The 18,558-nt window shown below is 45.9% G+C and overlaps 1 protein-coding gene across 1 annotated transcript in view; it reads left to right on the top strand.

Moving 5' to 3' along the window:
• The window catches only part of LOC122401631 (POU domain protein CF1A), a 50,958-nt gene extending 32,675 nt beyond the window's left edge, over nt 1-18,283 (top strand). The window contains exon 2 of the mRNA XM_043403869.1: nt 18,118-18,283. The gene's annotated coding sequence lies outside the window, so the exon portion shown is untranslated. The remainder of the gene's footprint in view (nt 1-18,117) is intronic.
• Nucleotides 18,284-18,558: the final 275 nt, after the last annotated feature.

Genomic DNA, 18,558 nt, shown 5'->3' with positions numbered 1-18,558 from the left:
GATTTAGGGGCATTGATCGCACGTATATTTATTGATACCTTTCATGTTGACGATTACCTTACAATACGATTTTTCTTTTAATTAGAATATGCATTCATGCCATTGCATCAATCAAATTCAACATAAGTTGTTAAAAAATAATATTTACGCGTTTTGCATTTTTAAATATGGAATTAGACATCCGTCAAATTGACGGCTTTCGTAAATCTAGTGTTAATCTTACAGATTTGTTCGAGCTTGATCTCTTCGCTAGCATCGAATATAGAAAAAGGGGGTGATTTTAGATGAAAATAAGGAATGAAATTTTGATCGTTTCGAGTATCGACTTTGAACGTTTGTTCGTACGTGCGACTTGGAGTCGAGCGCAAGTAGAAACAGTGGGTAGTGGACAGACATACCAAAGCTACTAGTATTCGATAGCGCGCGTATTAGACGAATTATTACGAATTTAATTACCTCGAAAACGAAACCCCTTGAGCATGAAATTGAGATTAAGAGAACCATACGTTGTTCACGCAAATCATATTAATAAGATGAAAATTAAATCAATACGCGGAAAGGAAATAATGAAAATCTGTGTTACGCGGATTGTTGGGAAGATTAGCAAGTTTTATACGCAGCATAAGATTTACATCTCTGATGAGATTATTTATGAAACAAATGCAGTTATCATAATACGCTTTTTCTTTTATGCAATAAATTTAGTAGATTCTGTTTTAGACGGTAATTAATCGTTTTAACAGTCCCCGATTACTCGGCAGTTTACTAGTGTGGAATCAGTTCGGACTTTAAATGATTAATAACGTCGCGTTTGAGGTAGGATCTGCTAGATAAGAAATTCGACGAATTTAACTGCTAGATTCTAGGTGAAAAATTCTTCTTTCCAAAAATATTACTTGCCATTATTGGATTACAAACTGATAAGCGTAAATATTGCCAGTACACTCTGCGATAGAAATCATTGTTAATCAAAAATGTTGAATTCAAAATTAAAACCCGCTCTTTGCGTTTGAAAAAGAAGAGTATGAAATTCGAGCCCACGATCTTCGAATCAGCCATCCTATTCGTCTTCGACTGCACTGCTACCAACCCTGCTCGAATTTTTTAATCAGATTTTTTAAACTCAGAACGTTTAGAGGCATCGAGAGACGCAAAACGTCGAAGTGGAATTTTGAACGATAGCGATAGTTTTAGCGAAAATAAATAAAATCGAACGCAGCCTCGTTCGTTGGCGGTCCTGCTTTTACGACGTTCGTCCGACGCGTCGAGAGCGTTTTATAACCGGCCTGTTGCTCCTGGCTAGGAGAGCCCGGGATAGCACCGCGAGAGAAATGGTCCCGGGTATAAAAAAGAAACTCTTTACGCCCTCGAAGCCCATCGGCCACGTTCTCCGATTCACGCGGAAGGTAATTCTATCGCGCGGGCACCAGGCTCCTCTCGATCCGGGGGTCAAGGGACAATCGAGAGCGTAACGTCCACGCTAACAGGGAAATCGGAAACCTTCCGCTTTCGTTCGATACCATTTATTTACGAGAATTACCTGCGAACGATTCGAATTCCTTGAAATTCCCGATCCGATCGGGGCTTCGACCAACAAACCAGCAAATCCTCATTTGTGGAATGTTCGGGTATTTCACTGTCGTTTGAAGTGCCCACGAACGAAATACCTGTCTAGATTCTAGGCTTTGAAATTTTTTACCATATGGCTGTAACAATTATTCGAATCGTTTCTGGTAACGAGAAATGTTTGTGTTTGGGAAAAAGGGCCATTTCGTTTGCAATAATATATTTCGTATGCCACCCTCTTCTCGTACCTTTCGTTTGTTTTTATCTTACACCGTAGGCATATTTTCTCCGTTAGACCGATAAATAAATAAATAACGGATAAAATTCGCGGCGGATCGACGAGCTGGTCGTAAAGCGTCGAATTTATACGGTCGAACGCGAAACGGCTCGTATGGTCGTGGCGTGAACTTCATCGGAGAGACTCGGCACCAAGTGGTCGCGATAATGGGACCTATGACACGCACATAGGCGCGCGCGCGCTCACGCGGTCGCCTAAGTTAAGTGGCCGGCACTCGCTGAAAATAATGTCCAATTCCGACGTAACTGCACCTATGACCCTGACTCTTCTCGGTTTACCTTGAGCTCTCGTTCGGAAATCCCGAGGAATGCTCGCGCGAGTGGGTGGCGCGTCGAACGTTACCCAGAACTCTCGTGCAACCAAATTCGAACTTTCTTATCGATAACACGAAAGGACGATATTTTTGATATCTCATTTTCGTGTAAAGTGTCTCGATGGAATTCAAATTAAAAATTGCAAAAGTTATATTTAACGAAAATGAAAACCCCTTCGAAGCAGAATATCGTAGCTGCCATTTTTCGACCTATGATGGAACATTTCGTGCTATGATGGAACATGGAACTATCGAGTATTTACATCTAACGCGCTATTTCGATCGACGAGCACCGAGGTGCAGAACACAATGAAACGTCGTAGGACGAAGGTTGCATCGATTCCCCGTTCGCATCGCGGAAACATCCGTCTGTAAAAGTGCCATTCTTCGAGCGTCGACGCCCAACACGCGTCGTCGCTATTCCCGCGCAACGTTTCTATCCATTTGCGCAGTGTTTCTCAAATTTTCCTATCCGATGCTTTATTTCATAGCCACGGTCGTTACCTTTCAATCGGCAGTAACAAAGGCTTCCCGGTTACGCGAACGGTTTACAACCCGCGGAATAAAATTTGGACGGTCCAACGTTGGGGGAGCTTCCCCTACATCTTCCTATATTATCTTTTTAAACCCGTCGTTTATCTTGGCCGTAGAAATTTCCTTTTTGCTTCCGGGGGATTGACTTTCGAAAAGTTTGGAAACCACTCTTGCGGTTAATTATTCGTGCTAGCCGCTGCAAAGAGTTAATAGACAACTCGTTGGGATAGCTATCTCGCTGGTGTTCCAATGGCCGATCGATCCGGAGTAGTTGGTCCTTTTGGTGTGGGTAGCGTAACGCGGGTCGTGGTACACGCGAATAACGCGCAATTCGCGATAGACGGGGGCTCCGCAGCGTCCGTGACCCTCGAAGGGCAGGTGCCCTTCGGAGCAAGTTCGATCCGCGAGGGGGCGGACGTACGCTCGGCACTTTCAGGCCGCGTCGCACCGCAATCGGATGTAAATGCCATGCAAATTTCGGACGCCGGGAGAGGCAGAGATAGAGAGGCGGCCGGTGGATCGCCACGCTATCGGACTACCGAATGTAACGGGTGATGCAACAAACAACTACCCGAAAGTACGTTCTCGCCGGCCACCGACTCACGATTTTCGATTCCGTCCCGTAAAACACGAATCACGAATTTCCAACAGATTCATTAAGCAACGTCGACGATACTAGAAAATTACGGAGATAATTTAATATCGTGCCGTTTCCAAGTTACAAATTTTCAAAAAATATTTCTTTTTAATGTGGCGCGCTGCTGGCTGAGGGTGGGATCTCGGGGAATTCGTAGGAGACGTGAAAAGGAAAAGAGGGGGCTCGTTTTGTCCGGGACTGCTAGTGGACTCATCAGTAAGGCTTTCTAGCAGGCCCTGCCTTAGACGACTTTTTTTTTTTAACGAACGTTTATTGTGTCAAGAAAACAATTATAAATATATATACAAGGGGGTACAATATACCTAAACGTACAAACGGCTAACTTATAACTAGGACTACAATTTAGACTAATGACTCAACATAGAGCTCGTGTAATCTTAACCCTTTGCACTCCGACTTATATTTCAATTTTGTTACCAGCAGCTCCCAACATAAAATAAAACAATTTAAACGAGCAGAGGAACAAACAAATTCAATCAAATATCTGTTTTATTTACACTATTGTAGTATTTTGGAATTTTTAAGTGTACGATATCTCTTTGGTTTGGACTTGAAAAAGGAGCTCCTGAGATAATAACTGATGACGAGTCACACTCGACATAGGAGTGCAAAAGGAGTGCATTAAATAATGTCCGTCGCACTTAATGCTACTTACAAAATAGTTTTAAGAAAAGTTACTTATACTAGGGGCAAGATTTAATATTTTGTATAGAAAAATGGCACCAAAAAAACTATACAAAGCGAAGCCTTAGACGACTGGGATATTGGGAAGATGTTCGAGGAATATATACATATAGCAATCGAGGGATCGGTTGAGCGCTTGTGAGAGCGCGATCCCTCTGGTGGCGAGCATGGGAGGCGACAAATGCGTCTACTCTCAGACGAGTATACACAAAATTTATTCTCCAAAGGTGTCGTAAACGTAGAAAATTTGAGGTATTTTTTTTAAATTTCAATATCATTAAACGAACCCAAAAATATAACATTTGGCGGATTTCCGGATCGAACGGTGGTTCCGAAGGTGTTGAACGATGTTTTGCACACGTTAAATTGATATTTAACGACGATAATTGCAACGACCATCGAATAAAAAACTGTTGGTAGCAATTGTATCGGTCTGTGCAGGTATACGTTTCGTACAGACGGGAGAAATAATAAGCACGGACACGGAACGAATGCACAAGCACGTAGAACGCATAGAAAGCTTAAGATATCGGTAACGCACAGCGAGATGAAATTTACAAGTTTGCGACTGGTTTCCTTATAGCACGCTTACAAATGTAAATAGAATCGGAAAAGAAGCGAACACAGTTACACAGGTTATTGGCACTGTTGCATATTCTGGTTATAGAGTCGTTGTTACCATATTTAGTTTCGCGAAACGGTATTGCAAGAAGTTGAGCTGTCCTTAGCCGTCTAACAGGTGTGTCGATGCGCGACAACGTTTGGAACGTTGTACAATTTATTTTCGCTCTTTATTAGTAATCGTTCTTAATAGTTGAAAAAAAGCTATCGGATACGAGGGAACTTATTTATATCACCGCTCGATATTTCGGTACAATTTTAATACACGTTCTTTTTTTCGAGTTACAATCTATAAAAACAAATAAAAACCTAATGGTTTCTATCGCCGCTATATACATAAAAATTTATTTAATACTCTTTAATAACCAGGTACGCTCAGTTTTCACGAGTTTAAACCGAGTTTAAACTGAGAGGCAGTTGGAAAAAGCTAGCAGAAATTAAACATCGATTTTGAAAAACCAACGATCTTAATAGGCTAATATTACACAGAGACCGGACAATCGAGGTGCGTTCGATCGGTCCACGCGGCATCCGGGCTGGTAATCTACATAGCGATTGTTTTCGTTCGAATGGTCGAATTAGGTCGTTATCGCGAACGATTATCGTTCTTTTCAGCGTGGGATCCGCGGACAACGAGCCTCTGCGGACGGTTGTCCTCGACTTTCGCGGTTCTCGAAACCGCTCGGAACCGGTATCGCTGTTTTTACACGTTTTTACGTCTCACGGAATCCTAACGCGGCCCATACACGCACAGGATTATTGGAGGCTTGCCCGCGGGTTTAGACGATCGATTCTCTTGCTGTTCATTCTCGCGAGGAAGACAGTCGATAAAAATTGCGACCAAACTTCCAGTAAACCTCATTCGTGTACGAGTCCTTTAATCTTTTCACTTAATTCTATGTTAGATAAAACAAATTTATATTTACAAATTATACATCGTAACGTTATTGACTTCAAAGTACAGAGGAATATTCACCCTCGAGTTTGAGAGCAAACAGATAATTTGCTTCGGCTGTTTGTCACTTTATGGTTCTTTCCAATTCCCAATAATTGTCTATGGATCGTTTAGCTCTACTAGTTTCGCGGGACAGACGGCGTCGACCTTGTCTCCGCTGGAGAAATACATCGGGGAGCCACCGGTGCCTGCGATCCACCGGAAATCAATTTCAATGGTCGCCAACGCCTCCCCGTGTCTCCTTTCCGCTCCCGTTCCGTCGTGGATACGACGCGGAATTTGCATTTCTATCGGCTCGATACGAATCCTCGGAAGACGGACCCCGCCCGACGCGGACTCTCCAGCTTGTTTTCTCTTTCGAGTTTTAGCTTCGATCTCGTCCCGTCCGCGAGTCTTCTTGCGACGGAGGCACCAGAACTTTTCTAGGTACCCGATCTCTATCCGCAAAATATTAAGCGCCTTGACAATTTCAGATACAAAGACCCTTTTCCGAAACCTTTGAAAACCCACTGCTTTGGCGTATCGTGCTCCGCTGTGAAATTTTACGGAAACGATGGAGTCGAATAATAAATAGCGTTCTTTTCGATCGTTTCGATCTCGTAGAAATCGAGAGAAAGCGCGTGTCAGGCAGATGCGACAGGAGCTGGCAAAAAGTTCTTCCTGAAATCGGATTCTGGGCATGGGCGGCGGGTCAGGAGCAGATCGTCGAAGGAAAACGACGCTCAGAAACAGAAGACTTGGCTCTGCCGTTGGGGGGAGGGTGTTTGTGGGGTTGGTATGAGCCACACCGGTGAGGGAAGGGAGGGGGAGAAAAAACGTGAGGAATTAGCGGTCGGACGCGTGCAATGCGGACGGGTCCGCATTGTTGTCCGGTCGTATTAGCGGCGGTAACGGCAGGCGAGAAAAGAGACGCGGAAAAGAGAGAAACGGGACCACCGGAGACCCCCGAAACCGAGCTAGCCCGAGCCTAGCCCTTTCCACCCCTGGTTTTCCCGCTTTTGTTCGCGATTCGCACGGGGGATGAACCTGGGTGCTCCTATTTTTCCGGCACGCTTCGTGATTTCTCCGTATTTCACGAACTCGCGACACGGGAAGTCCTCCTAATCGGGCTGGGTTCAATTTCCGGGGCGGACGAGGAACTCGAAAATTGTAGGTTAGGTCCGAGGATTCTGTTCGTAATCGAAGTGGAATCTCGAAAATACGAAGGGAAGTCAAAACGAGTTCACGAATAAAGCTTAGGAATTTTATATATTTTATTCTTTATTAATAAACTGCATTAATACTTTACTCATGGTTATATTTATTAAAAATCAGAAACGAATTTTTTAGAAAAATCGATAGTGGGCGCCTAAAAAAATTATTTGTAGCTAAGGGGGTCAATTACAATCATATTTGGTCAATAAACATACCATCGAAATCCTCCACACTTTCCAGAAAAAAATTCTTTACCGAAAATACAATGTCAGTTTCACTTCCTCTTACGTTCACTTTTGTAATCTGAAAAATGGGTCGTAAAAATACATTGGTCTGTAATTATATTCCTCGTTTTTACCGTAAAAATTCTAATTAGATGTTTCGACTATTAAAATCGAGGAAATGCGTTTTAAATAAATTCCCAGAACGTTCTGGAACAGGTTGTTATTTTTTTCTCTGGGATCGTATCACCTGAGCGTCACAGATTTCCGACTTCTTCAGCGCGTCGAAGGTCGTCGCTGATTCATCGCATCGCACCAACGACGTCGGAGCTCACGATCGCGCGATCGTATCTTCGGATCGATCGCGTTCCCGGTTCCGTCGATCGCTCATTTTTTCCGTTTTCTTTCGTCGAACTTTATTGCGTCACGCGGTTTTTTTCTCGGGACAAGTTCGCCAGAGTTATCGGAGGCTCTCCTTGAACTTTACCATCGTGGCGCGCACCGCGCGATGCAATTGCAAAAATAACGTGTTTCAGCCGGCTCGCTACGTAATTGCGCGTTCCAATCGTTTTCCGCGAATTCGTAGTCGCGCCTTGGGAAAGGTATTACACCATTGTTAGAAACAGGACCGATACAATGGCGTGTTCATTAACGCTTTCGTTGCGACGCGCTTCGACTAAGAAGCTCTCGGAATAATTCTCTTTCAGAAGCTATACTTAGTGTTTTTTAAATCGTGACTCGTTTCGATGTCAGCTAACGCAAAGAACAGCAATTTTGTTTTCGATTTTCAGTTTTAAATTTGTGTACGTATAATCTAATGGTATTTTTTTCAACAACTCGATATGTAACTAATAAAAGAAAAGATCAGTTGTTTGAAATTTCGTGGATCGCGAGTTCCTTTAAAGGAACGTGTCCGTTGGAGGCTCCCTTTGGAAAATTCGGTCCCGTCGACGTTCGATGATGGAGCGAATCTCGTCCGAATTTTGGGCGTTCGTTCGATCGTCGTGCCTTTTGTCCAAACGCCGCCGTATTGTGCGTCGATGCACGCGCTGTTTTTGTAAACGACGTGTTTTTCGGCGCCCGCGACGGGCCACGTTCCACGCTCCACCGTTCGCGTTCGGCTCGCTACGGGGATCATTTTCGGGGGACCAGCCTCCCTGCAGCTGCCTGGGATCGGTCGAGCATCGAGCATCGAGCCTCGCGAGCGCTATCCAGATTTATTTCCTTCGGTATTTGGCTCTGAAAATTAAGTTTCAACACCTCTCGAGGGAAGATTCGCCACAGAGCTCTAGCAAGGTGCTGGGGAACACAGGTTGAGATAGTCTCAAAAAATAATTTAAATAATCACTCGAGCGATACTCAAAGAATAGAAATTCTCTACCGTTAACAACACCAGAGTAATCAGAAGCTAATAGGCGATATTCTAAGCGTTCGAAGGACACGCCGTTGATTGCATCGTCAGAAATTTCCCCCGTGCGCGAAACGCGTTCGATGAGATGAAAAAAATTGAAATACAGGACGTTTTACGGGCGCGGTCGCGTAGGCTCGCGAATAATTCGATCGGCGAAATGGTTCGTAACGAGTTACCGAAGTCGCCGCGACACGGTTTCGTTTTACGATCGGACTCTCCCTACCTCACGATCCGTCGACGAGAATTAAAAACAACCGGTGATTTATTTCGGGTCTTGCCCCGGGAATAAACACGCGGCGGCGACACTGTTGCGTCGAATCGAAAGACCGGTGGCGCGACACGTGTCCAATGACGCGCTCCATTCTCGGTTTTATGGAACGCGCATAAATTCAGCGGGGACGCGAGCGAGCCGGAGCGCATCCGTGGTCACGATTTCAATCTCCGTGGTCCTTTCATAAAAGAACTCGCGCGCCCGTAAGCGCGCAATAATTCTCCCTATTCTACACGGTGTTCATTAATTACCGAGGGGGGACCGGGCACCGCGCGAGAGGCCAAAGAGAAAGAGGAATTATGGATCCGCCTTTATCCGCGCATCGGCCCGGGCAAACGCGCTCCGAAGCGAAGGATATGCCGGGTTCGCGATATTTTTTTTCGCGGTGTCCCGCGATAAGCCTCGCTTGCCACCGTGATTATTTATTATTTGCGTAATTCCCCGCGGGTAAATCGCGACGGGCTACGCGAACGGGCCTCGGTTAAAACTCGATCGTACCATCGAGAAATCGGGGGCATCCCTGAATCCACGGACGAGTCGCGAGGATTTTTCATCACTCCACCAAAGGACGATCAATCCCCGAAACTCACCTTTCATTTACTAAACACGTTGCCTATTGTTCGTCAATATTTGCATATATTTATTAATAGTCGTAACGGCTGTAGTTCATGGACGTTTACCCGTAACTCGTAAATAGTATTAACGAGTAGTCCTAATCTACGGGTGGTTTACGTACATTTTTCTTTCTCTCCGATTAAATCTTCCTCGGTACTAATTTATGTAGATTGAAACCAACAGGAGTAATTAATTGTTATGTATGTGTTCCTTCTTCTTTCTTAACCATTGTGTATCACTCGTGTAAAAAGGTAGTACCAGAGGCTAGAGAGTTTTTACGTGTGATATGTTTGCATAAGTAACTATCTATATGAATAATTTTTACATATAAATTAATCCCTTGGCGTACGATTTCATTTCAAATAATTCGTCAAACGTATATACTGTACTATTTAATTTTGTTTTATGAATACCTCGTAAATGTAAAAATGTGTTGATTGTAATATAAATATAGGACTCGATGACGAGTAGCCTCGTGATTGTGAAACTTGACATCAAGAACTTATAACGAGTCAGACTCGTCATTGTACGGCAAGGGATTAATTGTAATTGTATTCTATACGAATTTTGTCGAAACAAATTTTCCTATTAAGGTTTTGCTTCCAGTCAGTGGCATTCAACTTAAAAAAATTCTTTAAAAGAGGAATTAAATTTAATTGTATTTACAGATACAGTTTATACCATTAATCCCTACTTAAAATACTCATTTGTTCGACTCGTCGTACAGTATTAGCAAAATGTGCTTGTTGGTCGCGATGAAAAGGAAATTCTTAACCATCGATCGAAGGGTTAAGTCGTTTCGTGAGTCTGAAAACGGTCGAAGACGTCGATCCGCGTGTTCCTCTGCATCGTCGAGCCGATCTTTGTTCGTGGACGGTTCCGTGCGACCTGCAGAAACGAGATCGAGGCCGCCCAGCGGGGGTCCCGTAGGAACGCGCGCGACAGAAGCCGACGGAAGCTCCGATGGAAAAGCGACGGAACAAAAAATAGCTAATGCCGCGGGAGAAACAGTTTATAATCCGTAGAAGTTAAGATCGAGCGACAATGGGCCACGCGGAGCGTAATAAGGGGCGCTTACAGGATTACATGGCTGCCAGGTAAACGCATTTGCCGCGTTACCTCGCCCGACGGACGACCTGGAACGTCGTTTTTTCGGATGATCGAGGAACGTTGTACAGGGTGGTCCAGTTAACGTGCTCGATTATTAGGGTTGTCATCTCTTAAATTCAAATGGAAGTTATTATACTATCTTAGGGGTAGGTTTCTCTTCGCGAAATTTTAATTTCCTACTGTTTTGTAAGTTTTTTGTAAGTATTTTTCAACTACTTCATCCTTAAGTTTCATATAATTACATTTCTCATATCACTGGATATAGAGTAATAATAATAATTGACCAAAATTGGCGAAAAGGCCCTGGTCTACTTGTTTTAGTAGATTGACGTAGGATGTTCGAAAGACGAAAGATGAAAGACGAGCTTTTTAAAGGGAATAAAGAAAGGAACTTGTGGAAATGGCGGAATCGGAGTCGAGAGCCACGAAGGATAGCGCGGGGTATCAATTCTGATCGATCAACGGGGGGCTTCCCCGTGCGATTAGTAGGCGAGCTGCCGTTTAGCCGTTAAATACGACGTTTCGGAGCGTAATAGCGGCAATTATCGTGTTAGTAGCTATATTCCGAAGGCATCCGTCGCCTCGTACCTTTCGCCGTGTAATTACGTCTCGTTAAGATCTCGGGAATGTAATCCAGGCTCGCTCCGCGGACGAAACTGGAAAACCGGCGCGCACGCCGCCCGACGTCCTTCTTTCTCTACCCCGGACGGTGGTAGCCATCTTTTTCTAAGATTCTCGGGTTCTTTTCTTGCGCCTTTCCACGATCGATCCCTGCACCGATGCGCCGTGTCTCGATCCTCACAAATTACGAGGTCTCTATTAACCCTTTGTAATTCGAAAAACTAGAACAAACTTGTACCTCTGTTCCAAATTATCCTACAAAAGACTTGGAGACTGTTCTTACTTCCATACAAGCGTAAATGCATTTGTCTTTTTTACGTGGAGCCATACACTTTGTATGGACAAATCGATTGTGGTGCTGACGATGATTATAATTACGGGCACAATGCGATTTGGAGCTAGGTATGAACGAATATTGAAATGTTTCGAGCACAGAGAAAAGTTAGTCAGAACATGAGAACCTCTGCAGGGCCCGAAACGTCGGATTCAAAGGGAGCGGTCGTGGCGCAGGGCCCCGGCTCGTTTCACGCCGAGGAGTTCCAGCGGCGAGTTCAGAGTTTCAGACTCGGCACGTGAACTTTCACGCACGGGGCCCGGGCCCAGCCGTGCTGATGACGAGGCGGTCGCCGGGCCGAGGACGAGCAAAGAGTCGGGACTAGAATGCCGAAGGTGAGCTCCGGGGGATACGTAATCCTCCGAGCATGCTTGCTCGGCACGATCCTTTTCGGAACTCGTGCGATTCTCCCGAGAACCGAATCGTCCTGCTCTCCCTGCGTCACGGTACCGATACTCGACCGTCAATCTGACAAATCGCTATCGCCATGGACCGTACCGATGATCAAAAATTACTTATTCTACGAAAACGAGGCGCAAAAACGTGTTGCAAGTTTTATTAGTTACATTAGGTACAACCTTTAACTTAAGACTCATTACTTGATATAAAAATTACGTATGCTCCAAAATGTAATACACACACTTGGTCGAGAATTATTTCCGTAAACGGGTCGTACCTTTAGGTTCAATTCTTCTTGAGATTTGATATAATAATAAATGTGCAAAAGTTTGGGAAGAAGCACGCATATATCGTTGTGGGCACAGAATGAACAAAGAAGAAAATTTGAGTATAAAAGAATTGCACAAGGAAAAATTCCAACGATGCATCTGACTACGCGGCTATCGATTCGCGAGCGCGGTTCGCCGTAAACTCGGTAAAGTTATTAAGACGTCGTGATAAACGTCGCGGTGCAAGGCGTCGAGAGGATCGGTGCACCTAGATCCTCCGCTCGATTCTATTAACGGCCGACGATAACGTCCCGGGCGAGCTTCGAGGCGAGATCGTCGCTATAAAGTCGCGTGCGTAACAGCCTGTCCGATCGCAGGATCGGCCGAGTTTTACAACGCGCGATCGTGCACGCGGTTATCGTAAAACCGACCGTATACGATTTCCGCGCCATTTTACGCTGAAAGAACAATCGACGGTGTAAGGTTTCCCCGCGACTAATGCCCCGCTGACCATCGGAGAACTTTGCGCCAAAGATTCGCCATCGAGACCGAGACTCCGGAAGTCTCGCTGCGCTTATTATCAGAATCAGCGGCTGTCGGCTGTATATAATTTCGAAACGTTGTCGAGATACGGTAGCCGCGTCGCAACAATATTTATTCCTATGCAAATCTCATCGTCTGGTCGTTAGAGTCGCATCCATAATTCCAGTCACGGACGGCGAGCGCGTTAAAAAGATGTACGATCCTCGATCTTCGAGTTCCTCCGAAATTTGTCTCCCCGGGTTCTCGGGGCGGAATCTAATTGTGATCGACGACGAAATCGATCTCCGTGGGGTCAGGGTTCGCCGGTAAAACCCCGGTGGCAGCTTTTGTCGCACCGTCGCAGCCTCGGCTGGGAGACAGGACGTCCTTAGGTGGTTCTCGCGGTGATTCGTCATAGGCGTGACCCAACGGCGGCGACGTTCCATCCTAATCGCGTCATCGACGTCCACGACGCTCGACTTTTTTCTCGAGATAGGATCTCGCGACGTTGTTACCGCATACCGCTCGATACTCGCCGATGGAGGCCTTCGACTGGAGGCAGGCGGCTTCTCGCGCAGGTGCTGCTCCGGTATCTCGGCCGACAGTACCGAGCATCTGTTCGATGCCACCGATCATCCTGGAAACTAGAGTAACGAAACACTGGCAATAGTAAACGGTTCATTTAAACTCTTACTTTACCAGTCGATTTCGATTCTCTTGTACACCGGCACTTTTTTTAAACGCAGAACAATATGGCGTCCAAGATAACGAAATGTGAATAAGCGTTCGTCGAACATTATTAAGAATCGCGATAAAGAAACGGAGTACGCAGATACGCGAGATAAAGCTTCCACACGCTATAAACGTACACGATCAACTATTCGAACCGCACTTTGATTAACGCAAAGAGACAAAGAACTTAATTACTTGGACAACAGCGGAGTTTCGTGGACCCTCTTTATCGCTGGTATTGGAAAACCGTTTCTGAAATCGCAACTCCGCGGTTCCATCGTCGAAGAATTTTGTCGAGGGGGAGGGCAGGGGACACGAAACGGAAGAAGCCAAAGACAGTGCGGTGCTCGTTTGAGCGCGAGAGAAAAGTAAGAGAGCAGGTAGAGGATAGTAGGCAGCCAGGACCGAGCAGCGGGTGCTCCGGATCCGACTGGACCGGTTTTGCCCGGATTCCCTAGGAGTTCTAGCCTTCGGGACTCGCAACAGCTCTGGCCAGGATTCTCCTCGCTGGTCACCGGCTGCTGCTGGTCACCGGTCGGCATTACGACGCAGAAGACCTGCTCTTTGGCCGGCTAGGCTCCTCGCGGCCTTTTTCTCTTCCCCTCCCCGCCTCGTTCCGTCTTCTTCTTCTTCGTTTCCCTCGGCGGCTGTTACCCCAGCGGGGAGGAAGTTTCGCGCCGTATCGGCGGACCCGTTCCCCTGGTGCTACCCACTACGTTTCAACGTATCATTTATCATCGGACGAGAGGAGCTCGTTGCAACGAGCAACGCCGTTTCCTCTCTGTTGCTCGTCCGGGCGCTCCTCGGCTGGCTGGCTCTCTGATGACTTGATACTACGGCGCGGACCAGGTTCGCGCGACACCGATACGACCGTGCACTATCTGATCCGTTCCTGGAGAGAACCGAGAGAACCTACTCACGGTTTCTTGGTTTTCTTGCCGCGGCGCGACCGAGCCACGGGATACACGAGGATTCTGCGCGATCCGAGATATTGCCGCTCCGCTGACTGCCACCGCTGCTGCCGGGCCTTTAATTATAGGAGTACCTACGCAATTTGTCTTGTTATCGATGCGAGATTTCAGTCTCCCGGAGTCGGTTCTCGAACACCGAGCACCCGTCCGCCATCGTCGGGGACCCGTAGCGCCGCGACGATTCCCTTTACATGGAAGGGGAGTTCCCCTAATGCCGGACAGTAGTCATATCTTTAAAGTGTGAAACGCTATCTTAAACATTGGTATAGAATTTTAACGGATCATTAGGTGTCTCTTAATACTAGACATAGCATAAGTTCAGAACGTAACTCAAAACGGTTTCAATGCAATTTACAACTATCGTAAACATCAAGTTGCAACACTGAATCCAGGCTTCTTCGTTGCTTTCTAAACAAATCACCCAAATGGTTTCCAACTTCCATTCTCTTTTTTTATTCTCTATCTCCTTGGTCAATAATTTATTTATTTACTCTCAATTTTCTTTTTCTTGGCGTTAGGTAAGGGAGATACTTTCAGAATTAATTTGTAAATACTATCAGCAAAAGTAGTAGATGGAATCGGTATGCTGACTCGCGCTATTAAATTTATGAAAAATAAAAGTAATCCGTTCTCGTCCCCGAAGATGTTCCCGGAGACTTCCGTTACGGATTCCCGGGTTCGTTCCCTCGGCGGTTGTCGGCGGTCGCACGGCAGGCGTCATTCAAACGTTCTAGTTTCGAGTCGGCTATTATATTTCCCTGCGGAAGAGGATCCTCGGCGGTTTCGCGCGTTGCCGGACGGCTGACAATTCCCGCTGCTTTACCCTCGCTGGCTGACTCGGGGCCTCAGCCTCTTTCAGGCAGCATCGGAATCCAGTTTTCGGATCGGGTTCATCCTCCAGAAACGGTCCAGGATGACCGTTGCCCGGCGAAGGAAGCGGCCGTCGTAACCGTCACGCTCGGTTTTGTCTCCGGGTCTGGCAGCTTGCTCGCAGAAAGGTGTCCGCGCGTAAAGGAAGGGTTGTCCCGTAGCTGGCGACGAAGGGTGAGATCCGCTCGAGGTTCCCGCGCGACTCATTGTGCCCGGCGTCCACGGTGATGAATTCGGTCATTAATTAGCCCAACTAACCGGCGACTCCTCGTTCATTTTTTATGTCGAACGGGCCTCAACGCCTCCGCTGCTCTTTCGTCGGCTCGCCGAGAGACTGGGGGACCGGATAGATGGATAGATGTTTATTGGCCTGGGGTGAATTTCAATATCTTCGAACCTGGCTAATTTACTTTTCGCGTTGTCCTTTGCATCGCGACGAAACGAAGACTAAATTGGGGTTGAACGGAAAATTTTAGACATGTGAGTAACACTAGTGTTAAAGGTCCTTAATTTGGTAGCCGAATAAATATGTATCCAAGCTAATCAGAGCAACCACGTGTTAATGAATTCAACAATCGAGAAAGGTGTGGTCATTTTTACACGTTTTCTTCAAATTCTTCCTCGTTAATTATGTTTTTGGTCTTTTATGTTAATTTCTGTACAGCGACGATTAACTTCTGTAATGGAAGAGTTGCGTGTAAGGCGTTTCTGGTGGAACAATCGCTTCTTTATAGTTTGAGCGAAATCACGATGCTATGAATGTTAATTCAAGGCAAAATTTGCTTTTATAATGCCTTGAACATTATGGATATTATCGAGCTATTTTCTGACATATTTGCGAAAGAGACAGAGAAGAGAGTTGCGCCTCCATGGGAGGGAAAGAAACGTTGGTCGTATTTTTTATCTCGCCAACTAGTCGGCAGGTTCCTTTATTTACGGTGGCAGTTCCTCCTGGCCGGCAATTTAAATTAATATTCCCGAGTTTCCCTCCTCCGCGGAGACTAATAGCCCTGGAGCAGCCCACGGCTGGAAAACGAGCAAATCTTCTTCGAGTCGCTTCGACGTTTCTGTCAAAGATTTATCGTGACGCTTCTTTTAAAATTACTAGCCTCGAATCGACTGTAAAAGGTAAAGTTTTCGCTATTCTATCGATCGTCGACAATATTAATATAAACGATATTAAATTGTCTGTTTGAAACATAGATTCGTTCTCCGAATTCTTATATTTATTCGACGAATAACGGATATAACGTTGCTCGTTCGCTATTCGCTGTTCGAAATTTGTACGTAGATAAGAACTATTTCTCCCGCCTCTGTTGCAGGACATACGTCGGTTGTTTTTGTCGTTTGGTTTCTCATCGATCGATCAATGCCGGCAAGTTTCTGTCAATCGTAGCTGGGAACGCGGCAATCGTGACGCGTTTCAACTTGCCACGGAAATTATTCCGATATGGAAAATTTCCTTGAGATCGGAGGATGTATATAAATAAAACGAATTCCAAAGCGCACGGACGCAAAAGGCGATCGGGAACACTCTTACTATAAATAACGAAAACGTCCTCCGTTTCTCAAGTCCTCTAGTTTTCCTCAAAAATAGCGTGCAAAATAAAACTTGTTGCATATCATCCAAGAAGCTGTTTTCCAACCTCCTGTTTAAAAAAAAGTAACGATGCTGACGTTTCCTAGAACGGGGAAACGATCGACGAAGCGTTGGGAGATCGTTGGAGCGATCGTAGCTGATACTAATCGGTACGACATCGATCAGCGAAGGGTGAAGATGAATTTCTTCACGATCTGTTCGGACGTCGGTCGCTCGTACTACTGTTTCGAGTATCTATCGCGAGGCGTCGCGATGCAGATTAATACGATCCGTAGCGTTCATTATCGAGTCGAGCGCTTAGCGTCGCTAATGTCAATAATTTCGATTCGCGGGGCATTATCTGGCGACGCGAAACGTAACGTATAATCGATCGGATTACGTTAATTGCATCATCGGATCGGTGCACGGCCTGGTCACGATTCGAGAAGTACTACGGAGCGGATCCGTAGGATTCAACGTTTGGAATATTTTTCCATAAATCTGCGTTACCTGTTACCGTTTCTAGACGCCGCTGTCGTCGCCGACTAGATACGCTCGGAATCATTAGTCGCGGCAAGAACCGTCATTAGCGCGGCAATTAAATGGTTATCGAGTCCGGTATCTCGATAAGGAAAAACGCGATCCTTTCTCGGTCGGCGATAAATTAAGACGAAAAAAAAAACGCGTTGAAATGTGCAACATTGATGGCGAACGCGTGAACAGACACGATTCTCATTTGCGTACGTCGCTCGTCCTGCGTGACGTGGGTTCGACTACGATCCAGGATCCATCCGGTCGCGCAACGTTGAACCCGAGGTCAATTTCCGACCCGACTATCGGGGACGAAAGTGCACCGGCGATCGAAAGAGGACTTTGATTTCCAAAGAAATTTTCCAATCGGGTGATTTTAATTTCACGAATAAATTTTATTTCTTATTTAGAATTCGGTTGGGATATCTAGCTTCTCGAAATAATATTTGTGTAGGTCGTGATATATGTTATTGTTCAATAACAAAGTCGAGCTATTCGCGATGGTTTGCTATTTCTATCCACCTTTTTGTTTCGCCTGGTTCTAATTTTCTCTCGACGTTGCCCTCGCGATGATTACGGTCGATCTCCGGCTCGCGTAATGATATTGATCAGAGTGGCTCTCGGCTTCCTTAAAATTGCCCTGCAGGCCCAATTTCTCACCTAAAACGTAATTAGAGTTCTCGTGGATCCGGTCTGCGGCGGGCCCGGGCAAGATTGAGGCGATATGGAAGCCGAGGGTGACCGATCACGATCGCGATGCACGGTCCGGAGGTTCCATCCTTGCGATCCATTGATCCCAATTATCGCAAAACTAAGGCCCTGCTTTGTGAAATTGCAGTTTCGCTGCCCACGGATCGCCCATCGTCCCGCGGATACTTCCCGGACCCAGTAGCCGCAACTATCGTGCATGGTCCACCTAGACATCGTCGTCGTCGTTGGCGTTTAATTCTCGAGGACGTTCCAAGGGGTCCGGGGGACGAGGTCCGTCGATTGTGCGCGGTCAGAACACTCGGATGACCCCGATAGTCGTCAGATTCGAGGTAAGACTTCTATCCTACGGAGACGTTATCGAGTGGGATAACCAAGTTACTCTTGTAATTAATTCGTTGGCACGGCAATTTGTTTGCATTTTAATATATCGAGCTATTCCGTCCAACTCTCGAGTATACTTTGCGCGTACTTCCCGCGAACTAAACCAGCAATAGGGTTAATAACGAGGGCGGGGTAGGCTCGAGGTTCTCGAAAGCACGAGTTGGATTTACGATTTCAACGCGAGGCA

The sequence above is a fragment of the Colletes gigas genome, unplaced genomic scaffold (assembly GCF_013123115.1).
Source record: "Colletes gigas isolate AHSC1104 unplaced genomic scaffold, ASM1312311v1 Colletes_gigas_Sc00026, whole genome shotgun sequence".
In the NCBI taxonomy this organism is placed as follows: domain Eukaryota; kingdom Metazoa; phylum Arthropoda; class Insecta; order Hymenoptera; family Colletidae; genus Colletes; species Colletes gigas.
This window is presented reverse-complemented; position numbering and strand designations above follow the sequence as displayed.